This window comes from Protopterus annectens, chromosome 8.part0 (genome assembly GCF_019279795.1).
Source record: "Protopterus annectens isolate FY-2018-M chromosome 8.part0, PAN1.0, whole genome shotgun sequence".
NCBI lineage: Eukaryota > Metazoa > Chordata > Ceratodontiformes > Protopteridae > Protopterus > Protopterus annectens.
The window spans coordinates 1798881224-1798893170 of record NC_056741.1 but is presented as its reverse complement, the minus strand read 5'-3'; the positions used below and the strand labels follow the sequence as shown (position 1 = coordinate 1798893170).

The window sequence follows — 11947 nt, the reverse complement described above, 5'->3', positions numbered from 1 at the left end:
ATCAATTTAATAAAAATCAGTGTGTGTAAAAACTGGGAATCAAACCCAGGACTTTCTGCATATTAGGCAGATGTAATTACCAGTACAATATAGAACCTTGAATGTATGCAATTCCTTCTGTTTTTTTGTATTGCTTTCAGCTTTAAAATGCTACTAATCGACACCTGTTTATTTAGCCCTGGCCAACACATAGCATTCAAATGTAATTGACATATAAGCGTACATTTTTCTAAGAACAAGGTCCAGGGTCCTTTCCTTTCATTTAGAACTAGAGATTCCAGAATAAAAAAACTGTGAAACTGCTCATACAATGCAGGGCATTTGTCTCTTTTTCCAGTTTAATTTCTCTTAGGATAATTAGAGCATGTATAAGAACATAAACATTGGCAACGCAGAGAACAGTATACAGTCATCACATTTGGGTTATCCCTGCTAGAGTAGCCCTCAGCCGGCCCGATTACCAGAGGCTTAGTATTTCTGTGTCAGTTGCTGTCGCTTCTGGACTGACATCAGGTAGTCAGTAGTATAAAGTAAGGCAGCCAATGCCATTACACCAGTCTTTCTTGCCACGGAGCCCGAAGCAGAACCAGTTCGCACGAGTGTTGGTCAGCCGCTACCTGAGTTTCGTCTTCCGAACTGAAGCTGAAGTCTTCTCAAGCTAAGTACCCCATTGGGGATCCTTTTTTCTTGCACTAACCGATGTTAGAAAAAGTTAACAATTGTCTCGCCTGTGGAAAGCAAATACCACACCGAGACTTTCATTCTTACTGCGTCACTTGCTTAGGCCCAGGCCACGACGTCCCTCACTGTCATTTCTGTGCTTTGTTCAACGCCAGAACTATACGACGTCGGGCCCTTATTGTAGCTAGATATTTTCTCTTACAGTCCTATCAGAGTAGTAAATTGCCAGTTCCATATGCTAAAATTTCAGCAACATATCCTGGAACTCCTCAAATAAAAATGTCTTCCTTTCCTGCTTGTGCAGAAGCCAAAGAGCTACAAGAGTTAATGCATTCTGCCAGTCAAGTAACTAAACACACCTTGTACTGTGGTTTTGATGCCCTAGAAGCTTCTTGCAGGGCAGCAGTCACCAGTTCTGTCCTTAGAAGACATGCATGGCTTAAGGAACAGCCCTTGCCAGACCATGGTAAATCTAAATTGTTGAATGCACCCTTGCACAAAGACAACTTATTTGGCACTAAGGCAGTGGAGGTCTTAAAAAAAGATGGACGAAAAAGCAAAATGTATGCAGACAGTTAAGGACTTCTTACAGGTCCAGCCACCCAGTTTCAGCAGGCATTGTTCCTCCAAGCACTGGTCCTTTCCTGCTCCCACCAGGTCAGTTTAGCCCAGACCCCATTGGAGCAGACCCCCCCCCCCAGACAGCAGCCACAGGGAATGCAGAGATCTAAACAGTGCACTTCCTCCACTTCAAAAACAGGGAGTTCTAAGCCACCCCTTATTGTAAGAACTCACAATGACTCTCATCCCCCACCACCTCCCTCTGCCCACTTTCACTTAACCCTAGGAGGAAAACTGTCCTTTCACACAAGCACCTGGGCTACCATTACCAACCACCACTGGGTTCTCAACACAGTGTCCCAGGGATACACATTTTCTTCCCACACCCTTCCAACTCCAAAAGGGTTCCCAGACCTTCCCCAAACCAGTGGACAGAGGTGCAAAAGCAAGTCCTTTCCCTGCTCTCTAGGATGGCAATAGAGTACTTTCCTGCCAAACAGAAAGGCCAAGGTTTCTACTCCAAACTTTTTTCTAGTACCCAGAAAAGAGGGCACCTGGCACCCCATCCTTGATCTATCCATTCTAAACACCTTCCTGGTGATACCAAAATTCAGAATGCTCACCATCCAGCAACTGCTACCCATGCTGTCCAAGGATGCTTAGCTAGCCACCCTAGACCTAAAAGAGGCCTACCTCCACATTCCTATCAGGGAATCATGCAGGAAATATGTCAGTTTCAGGGCAGGATCTCTGCACTTCCCTTTGGCTTATCTACTGCCTTTTGCAGACAAAAGAATATCCAGATATGCCCATACTTAGATGACTACCTAATTCCGGCAGACAGCCAGGAAAAGCTGCTCAAGCACTTGGCCTTTGTAAAGTCCCTACTAACCTCCCTAGGGTACACAATCAACGAAAAGAAATCCAAACAGATACCCACCCAAAGGATTATATTCCTGGGAGCAAGCCTGGACACAGCATCCCAGATGGCATTCCTTACACCAGGAAAGCAAACGTTCCTGACAGCCTACTTCTCTCAACTAGCCACCAGACCCCAGTTATCTGCAAGGAAAATCCTGCAAGCTCTGGGGTTCATGGCATCTTGCATTCTACTCATTCCATATGCCAGACTGCATATGAGGAAACTACAGTGGCACCTAAAAAGCCTTTGGTGTCAACACTGTCAAGACCTGGAGACTCTTATACCCGTGATACCTTGCCTCAGAAAAGATTTTCTTTGGTGGGCAACAGCATGCTCCCACAACAAGGGACTACCTTTCTCACCCGCCCGCCTCCCAGACCCACAACACAGATGCGTCAGACTATGCCTGGGGTGCACACCTCGATGGCAGGTGCATACAGGGCCATTGGAGCCCACAGCAAATCCATCTGCACATCAGCCAAAAAGAGATGATAGTTGTCCAGCATGCCTTGACAGCTTTCAAGCCCCTTCTCTCCCCAGGGGCTCTCCTGATCAAAACAGACAACACCGTATCAACAAGCAGAGAGGGACTCACTCCTACCCTCTATGCAGACTGACCATGGCCCTTTGGCACACAGCCGCTGCCATGCAACTCCAGGTGTTAGCACAATTCCTACCAGGTTCTCAAAACTCTCTGGCAGACCAGTTAAGCAGAAATCTTCTGGACCCACACAAGTGGCAGCTTGACAAAAGAACCTTCACCCTAATAACTCAAAAATGGGGCACTCCGAAGGTCGACCTCTTTGCCTCCCACATCAAGCATCAGCACAGCAAGTTCTGCACCAGGGAGCATCACTGCATGGCTTAGAAAGTGGATGCCCTGTCCTTCCCCTGGGTCAGTCTATCGGTCTTTGCCTTTCCTCTACTACCTGTCACCCCCAGGGTACTGCTCAAAATAAAGGAGGAAAAACCAAGGACAATTCTTATTGCTCCAGACTGGCCTCTCCAGCACTGGTACCCACTGCTGCGCAGCCTGTCCCCACTGCCACCATAGCATCTCACTCAGATTCCAACCCTCCTGACCCAGAGGGAAGGAGAATTCATGCATCCTCAATTGCAGATCCTTAGTTTGGCAGCTTGGCTTATTCCCTAGCTCCCAATCAATCTGCCACCTCAGTAAACGGGTTCTAGAGGTTACATGTGAGGCCAGATGCCCTAGCACTAGAAAGTCTTATGCTGACAAATGGAAAAGGTTCTGTACCTGGATTCAGACTAAGGGAGCCAATATGGCACAGTCCTCCCTCCCTCTCATCCAGAATGACTTAGCTGACCTGCTACACAGTGGTTTCTCTTTTTCCTCCGTTAAAATTCATGCTTCTGCTATCTCTGCTCATTTCCCCACTGAGCAGCCCCTTTTCTCACACCCTTTGATCAAACAGTTCCTAAGAGGGGCTAGCAACTTGAGGCCACCCAGAAGAGCACCAACCCCAGCTTGGGACCTTAACTTTGTGTTGGAAAAGCACACCCTGCCCCCCCCCCGAACCAGCCTGTTCAGCAGAGCTAAAATTTCTCTCCTGGAAGACAGTTTTCCTTCTGGCCATCACTTCAGCCAGAAGGGTCTCCGAGCTGCAAGCACTCATGGCTGTGGAACCCTTCATCATTTTCCATGCTGACAGGGTATACCTCGGAACTAACCCATCCTTCATGCCCCAGGTGGTGTCCAGCGTGGCTCTCAACCAATCCATTCATTTGCCCACCTTTTTCCCTAACCCACAGAACAAGGGGGAAAGGATCCTGCACTCTATAGATGTACACAGAGAGCTCAGATTCTATCTAGACAGGACTAAATCCTTCAGAAAGTCTGATCAATTGCTGGTTAGCTTTGCTGCAGGGGCAGAGGTCAAAGCCATCTCCAAACACACCATTTCAAAGTGGATAGCACACTGCATCCATTTCTGCTACAAGCAACATGGAAAGCCTCCCCCCAAGGGGGTCAAGACTCACGCCACCAGAGCAGCCTCCACCTCTGCCGCTTTCCTTAGAGGAGTCCCGACCAGGGACATCTGGAGGTTGCCACCTGGACATCTGGTCACACCTTTACTAAACATTACCACCTGCCTATCTTCTCCAAATCCAGGGCAGGGTTTGCCTCTGTAGTCTTCCAGGACATCCTAGCCAGCCCCTAGTTTCCTTGACTGCCGCCACCCATTTCCTCAGCTTTGGGAATCAACCCAAATGTGGTGACTGCAACAGTGAAACACGAAGAACATAGTACAGTTTTGTACATTTACCATAAATGTAGATGTTCGAGCGTATTCACTGTTGCAGTCCGGGTTTCCCTCCCTCCATCCCCCTCTGCTTTCTTCTCTTTCCTTACAAGGAACATATTGGCATTTACTTTCTACTGGTGGGGTTCTTCCACCAGAACCTGGCTTCCACTTGGGAGCTCCTGACAGGTTAGGGCAAGAAAAACTGATGTAATGGCCTTGGCTGCCTTACTTTATGTTACTGACAACCTGACGTCAGTCCTGAAGTGACAGCAACCGACACAGAAATACTAAACCTCTGGTATTTGGGCTGGCCGAGGGCTACCCTGGCAGGGATAACCCAAATGTGATGATTGCAGCAGTGAATACACTCTAACATCTACATTTATGGTAAGTATAAACAGCTATACTGTCTGTCTCCCACAACGTCCCTAATGTCCTTAGCCTTTTTCCACAATTGCCAGTTTTTCATAAGTATATCACAAATCTGTCTACTATTTACACAAAATGTAGTGATAAATGAGGTCGTAAACACATTTCCATAGTTTTGAGGGTTCACTATCTCCACACCCCTCCCTTCTGTCTCAAAGAACATACTAACTATGTGTTAAACACTCCTCCGATCTTCTCACATTATTCAACATAGTCTCTAATGATGGGAGCAAAGTGTCTCCTTTCGCATTTATTCAACACCTCCAGCATCACTTAATTTATTACATAAATAGGGTAACCTCATCTTAAAAACATACTTTTCAAATTATCAAATTCCTCTAGAAACAACTCCATTGAAGATACCATCCTAGCCGCCTGTACAAATTGTCCCTTTATAACTGCTTGTTTTTGTTTAAAAGGGTGGGCTCTAGAAAAATGGAATGGGTGTTTTGTTCTTCTGGTTTGTCGTCAGTGTCTCCAATTTTGTATTTTAGTGGTACTGTAAGCATTACAAAAAATATAGGAAGTGGTGATAGTGATTTTAGTAGTATGGGATACCTGAACATAGTGTGGCAAAATGATAGTCATTCATTTTCGTGGTACAGTGAGGCAGTGCTATTACCACTGTGGCAATTATGAATTATTACCCTTAACTCCATGATAATGTGTGGCACAGCAGTGAATTAAGACCCTTAACACTGTGGCAGTGTATGGCGCAGTAGAGATTTAGGACCACTGTGGTCATTTATGGCACAGCAGTGATTTAATACCATGTTAACAATGAGGAGCAGTCATGATAATGACCCAGTGAGAAGCAAAAAAAGTCTCGCTCCTAAAAATTGATAACCAAGAAGAATGAGTGCAAGGAACAAAGCAAGTATTACGCACAATAATTTCAGTTTTATTTAAAATAAAAAAGAAAGGTTGAACAGTTTCATCTCTCAACGGACACTTCATTAGAATACATATTCCAGAATGTCATTTCCTTTTTTTTATACACAAGATCTCTTTTACAATTAAAGTGTCATAAACCCTGAAAAACTTGTTGAGACACAATACTGTATTACACAACACCAAGTAAATAGATGTTCATCGTGTTACCCTGCTGCAGTCATAACACTTGGGTTATCCTGTCGTCAGGCAGTCCCGCAGTCGGCTGGAATTCCAAAGTCTTGGTCCGGCGTCGGTTGCTCTCGCCTCTTCCCTGACGTCAGTGTGCCAGGGGTATATATAATGCAACCGACGCCATTTTCTTCAGTCTTTCTTGCCGCGCGGTGCCCGAAGCAGAAACCGTTCGCAAGTGCGGTCGGCCGACTCCTGAGATTTTCGAATTCGAATTTCAGACCGAAGTCTTCTATAAAGCTAAGTACCCCGTTGGGGAAACTTTTCTTGCCTCAGACCGATGTCAGAAAAAGTTAACAATTGTATTTCTTGTGGGAAGCAAATACCTCATAAGAATTTTCATTCTTATTGCATACCTTGCCTAGGCCCAGACCACAACGTCACTTCTTGTCGGTTTTGTGATAGGTTTAATAAGCGTAATACTAAAAGACGCTTTGATTTCGCACGACACTGCTTTGGTAGGAAATTTAACTACAACATGCCGTCGGAGCAACTGACTACCGGCGTGCACAAAAAACGCAGGGATAAGGACAGGCAGCCCAGGCCTAAGACAGATTCCGAGACCTCGGCTGATCCGGTCTCCGGTCCTCAGTGAGGCTCCGACGCAGCCCCTGACTACCGCAGATCTGGAACCCGAGACCGCTATGGAAATTTTGACAGAATGTACCAGGCCGACGCAGCCTTTTACTTCGGGCCCTTCCAACAACTTTGCTTCAAAAGACATTGGTGCTACAGAAACACCATCAGTTTCTGAAGGCGTTTTCAGACCGACGACTCTCACCATTAAAACGTTTTCTAAGTCGAAGACTCCTTCTAAAACTAAAAGGACTGCACTTCAGTCTCCTGTTCAAGGCCCTATGCCTAAGAAACAGATGCTCAAAATGGCTGAAGATTTGATTTCTATAATCAGGGGTTTACAGCCCCCTCCTGACAAAAGGCCTAGACAAGAGGAAGATTTTGCTTCCTCTGAGCAAATGTCCATTTCTTCAGACTCCTCTGAGGACCAAGACTATTCCTTCTCTCCTTATGAAGATTCTGATGCTGAGGAGACTATTCCCTCAGCTTCTCCTCCTGAAGACTACCCCTTTGGGGAAACTTTACACACTATGAGGGAACATTTTCACTGGGAAGGACAAGACTACTCTGATTCAAAGAAAAGGCTCAGAGAGTTTCTTTTACTCCCCCAACATAGACCACTTGCCATCCCATCAGTTTTGGACATTGTGGATGATGTCTATTTAGAATCCAGTTTCAACCCAGACTCTCTACCTCCTGCTCTGGCTAAGCCTGACAGATTCTACAGAGTGCCTGATTCCCACAAATTTCTTTACAAAAGCCCAGTAGCTGACCCAGAGACTATCTCCCAGGGTCCCAAGGGGGCTATGGCTTCTATGGCTAAAAACCCAGTACCTTCTGAGAGGGATTCCAGAGCACTAGACAGGTGGGGGTAAAAGGTTTACACCTCAGCCACACTAGCTATGAGGGCACTGAATTGTCAATTTCATATGCTTAAGTATCAGCAATTTCTAATCTCAGTTAAAGCAAAGAATAACCACTCTCCCTCAACAATCTGAATTGAAAGAAGTACAGGATCTGTTGCACGCCACTGAGCAGGTGGGCAAACATATCTTACAATGTGGGTTTGATTCTTTGGAGGCCTCCTGCAGAGCAGCTGTCACTGGATCTGTTATACGTAGGCATGCTTGGTTAAAGGAACAAACTCTGCCTGATCATGTTAAAGCAAAACTACTAGATGCTCCCTTACAGCAGGATGTTCTTTTTGGAGTTAAAGGAGAAGAAGTTTTAAAGAAAATGGAAGATAAGGCAAAATCTATGCAGACAGTCAAAGATTTCCTACAAGTACAACCCCCTCGCTTCAGCAGAAACTGGCCAACAAATAATTGGTCCTTTCCAGCCACTGACAGACCGCAGAGGGGTAAATATAGACGCCCAAGGGGCAGAGGACAACCACAAGCCCAGTATAAACCTCGCCAAGGAGGCACTACAACACAGAAGGGAGGAGAAGACAGGTCTCAATCCACTCAGTGACTTGCACCTCATCTGGCCAAGCAATACTCTCTTGGCAGCCCCCTTGGGGGGAAAACTCGCACTTTTTGCAGACAACTGGCAGATGGTCACAAAGGACAAATGGGTCCTAGACATAATTTTACGAGGATACAGATTCCACTTTCACACCTTGCCAATGAAAAGAGGAATGCCAAACCTGCCACAAAATCAATGGGCAGAGGCACAAAAGCAAATTACAGCTCTCATGGGCATGAGCCATTCAGCTGGTTCCTACTCGAGAGCAAGGCCAAGGATTTTACTCAAGACTCTTTCTAGTGCCCAGAAAGGACAATGCCTGGAGACAAATTCTGGACCTTTCAATTCTAAACACTTACTTACAAGTACCCAAATTCAAGATGCTAACACTACAGCAGCTACTTCCCATGTTGGACAAGGAAGCATGGCTAGTAATGTTGGACCTCAAGGAGGCATACCTGCATGTCCCTATCAGACAAAGTTGCAGACGATACCTCCGTTTCATTGCAGGTTCAACCCATTACCAATTCTCTGCACTGCCCTTTGGCTTATCTACTGTGCCCAGAGTTTTCACAAAATGCCTGGCACCAGTAATTGCATACTGCAGACAAAGAGGAATTCAAATATATCCATACCTGGATGACTGCCTCGTCCAAGCAGAAAGCAAAGACATTCTCTTACATAATCTGGCCTTTGTAAAGCATCTACTAAACTGCCTGGGGTACACAGTAAACTGAAAGAAGTCAAAACTAGTACCCTCACAAAAAATGACATTCCTGGGTGCCAGCTTGGATACAACGGCCCAGAAGGCTTATCTTACGCCAGACAAGCAACTACAACTGACTCAATATTTCAAGACAATGGCAACAAAGACCCAATTAACTGCAAGAAAAATTCTGCAGGCTTTGGGCTTCATGGCATCTTGCATACTAATAATACCATTTGCAAAGCTGCATATGAAGAAATTACAGTGGTACCTAAAAAGCGTATGGTCTCAACACAGCCACAGCTTGGACACAATGATATCTCTCATTCCTTGCCTACAACAGGAATTTCTATGGTGGTCACAGGCATGTCACCTCAACAAGGGTCAGCCTTTCACCTTGCCCCCAGCCAGGCAGACTATCACAACAGATGCTTCAGACTACGCCTGGGGGGCACACATGGCAGGACAATGCATTCAAGGCCTATGGACTGCAGATCAAAGAAATCTGCACATAAATCAAAAAGTGATGCTAGCTGTACAGAAAGCTCTGACAGCCTTCAAGGATCTATTACATCCAGGACAACTTGCAATAAAGACTGACAACACCACATTAATGTGGTACATAAACAAACAAGGAGGTACACATTCCTACCCTCTGTGCAGGCAAGCAATGATCTTATGGAACACAGCTCTGGCCTACCAAGTCCAGTTACAAGCTCAATTCTTGCCAGGACAGAAGAACACATTGGCAGATGACCTCAGCAGAAACATCAAAGATCCCCACGAGTGGAAACTAGATCCACAAATATTTGCAATGATAACTCAAAAATGGGGCCTTCCAAACATAGACCTGTTTGCCAGTCCTCAAAACTACCAACTGATTTTGTACAAGGACTTTCCACCATCAAGCTTGGAAAGTGGACTCTCTCTCTCTTTCAGTTGGAAAAACCTGACAGCATATGCCTTCCCTCCATTACCTCTCCTCACAAAGGTTCTTTTGAAGGTCAAAAAGGAAAGACCACGACTGATTCTCATAGCCCCAGACTGGCCACACCAGCACTGGTACCCACTATTGAAAAATATGGCCCACAGCCCACCATGGATATTGCCTCAAATACCCCATTTGCTCACACAACAAAACAAACAGATTCTTCACAGCCAGCTCAGAACTTTAAATCTGGCTGCATGGCAAATCAACTAAACATCCAACCAGCTCCTCTTTCACAAGCAGTTCTGGATGTTATTCTGGAAGCCAGGAGGCCAAGTACCAGGAAGGCTTATTCAGACAAATGGAAAAGGTTTTGTGCCTGGAACCAAGCTAAAGGCTAAGACACAATTCAACCTCACATTCTACAGTATTTAGCTGAGATGTTGCACAAAGGACTTTCCTTTTCCTCAATTAAAATCCATGCTTCAGCTATTTCAGCTCACTACAACACAGATCCACCTTTATTTTCACATCCTCTTCTAAGGCAGTTCCTCAGAGGGGCAAAAAACATTAGACCACCCAGGAGAGCTCCTACACCAACATGGGACCTCAACTTTGTTCTGGAAAAACTAACACCTACCTCCCTTTGAACCAGCTTTCACTGCAGATATTCAGTTCCTATCATGGAAGACTGCCCTGCTCCTAGCAATAACTTCAGCTAGGAGAGTCTCAGAGCTACAGGCACTAATGGCAGTGGAACCTTTCCTCATTTTTCATCAAGACAGAGTTTCTCTACGAACTAATCCTTCCTTCATGCCTAAGGTGGTTTCCAGTGTAGCTTTGAATCAAACCATCCACTTACCCACCTTCTTCCCCAATCCACAGAACAAAGGTGAGAGACTCCTGCATTCCTTGGACATTCACAGGCAGCTTCGTTACTACTTGGACAAAACTAAGGCTTTCAGAAAAACTGACCAGCTCTTTGTATCCTATGCTACAGCTTTTCAAGGGAAGGCTGTATCTAAGCAAACCATTTCTAAATGGATAGGTCATTGCATATGTTTCTGCTATACCCATCATGGGAAACCAGTTCCTGCTACCATTAGATCCCACTCTACCAGGGCAACAGCTACCTCTACAGCTTTTCTCAGGGGGGGTTCCAACCAAGGAAATTTTAGAAGCTGCAACTTAGAGTTCAGTACACACCTTTACCAAACACTATCACTTACCTCTTTACTCTAAGTCCAGGGCAGGCTTCGCCACTGCAGTTCTGCAGGGCCTTATTACCTCCACTAACCCTCTGTGATACCTCCCCCTACCTTAGCTTTGGGATTCAACCCAAGTGTGATGACTGCAGCAGGGTAACACGATGAACATAGTACAGTTTTGTACCTACCATAAATGTAGATTTTCGAGTGTTCACCCTGCTGCAGTCCAGGTTACTCTCCCTCCATCCCCTCTGATCTTCTGGAAAAGTCCCTTCTATGCCTTACTGATGTATTTGCTTATAGCTGAAGGGATTTTGTGTTTGTGCAGTGTTCACTCCATTTGGTACTAATTCCGACCACCTTTTTGGGGTCACCTGACATCTGGGGCAAGAAAAACTGAAGAAAATGGTGTCGGTTGCATTATATGTACCCCTGGCGCACTGACGTCAGGGAAGAGGTGACACCAACCAACGCCAGACCAAGACTTTGGAATTCCGGCCGACTGCGGGACCACCTGACGACAGGATAACCCAAGTGTGATGACTGCAGCAGGGTGAACACTCGAACATCTACATTTATGGTAGGTACAAAACTGTACTTTATATTAAAAATGATTATAATAAGATTGATCATAATGACCAAGTGATTCTAGGAATATTGGTGGTGGGCAAATGATAATAAAGCACAGCAGTGCTGATAATACATTGATAGTAGGAGGTCTGTGACTGGAAGAGAAGTGAGCCCATCTTTTTCTCCAGTGACCAGGGTTTAGAAATGAGACCTGGTCACTGAAAGATGGACATCCAGAGCCTGGAGTGTAGGATGAATTAAGAATACTGACCTATCCCAGGATAATGGTAAAGGTTGCCACTGGCGGTATAGCCTCTAGTGGAGACTAAAGTCTTCTTTTTACACAATGTTGTCAGCCATAAATGGTGGCAGTGGACAAATGTTAGGAGCATTGATTGTGAGACTGTAACTGTTTGAAAATGTCAATTAGACCCCTCCCCCCAAAAAAAATGAGTGAGGACCCCCAGCCTTTGTAGCATTTCTTCTGTAGTTCTCATTAGATCATGC

The 11947-nt window shown here is 45.4% G+C and overlaps 1 protein-coding gene across 2 annotated transcripts in view; it reads left to right on the top strand.

Annotated features, from left to right (window-relative positions):
* SLC38A7 (solute carrier family 38 member 7) overlaps positions 1 to 11947 on the top strand; it is a 456284-nt gene that overhangs the window by 121259 nt on the left and 323078 nt on the right. The window lies entirely within an intron of this gene.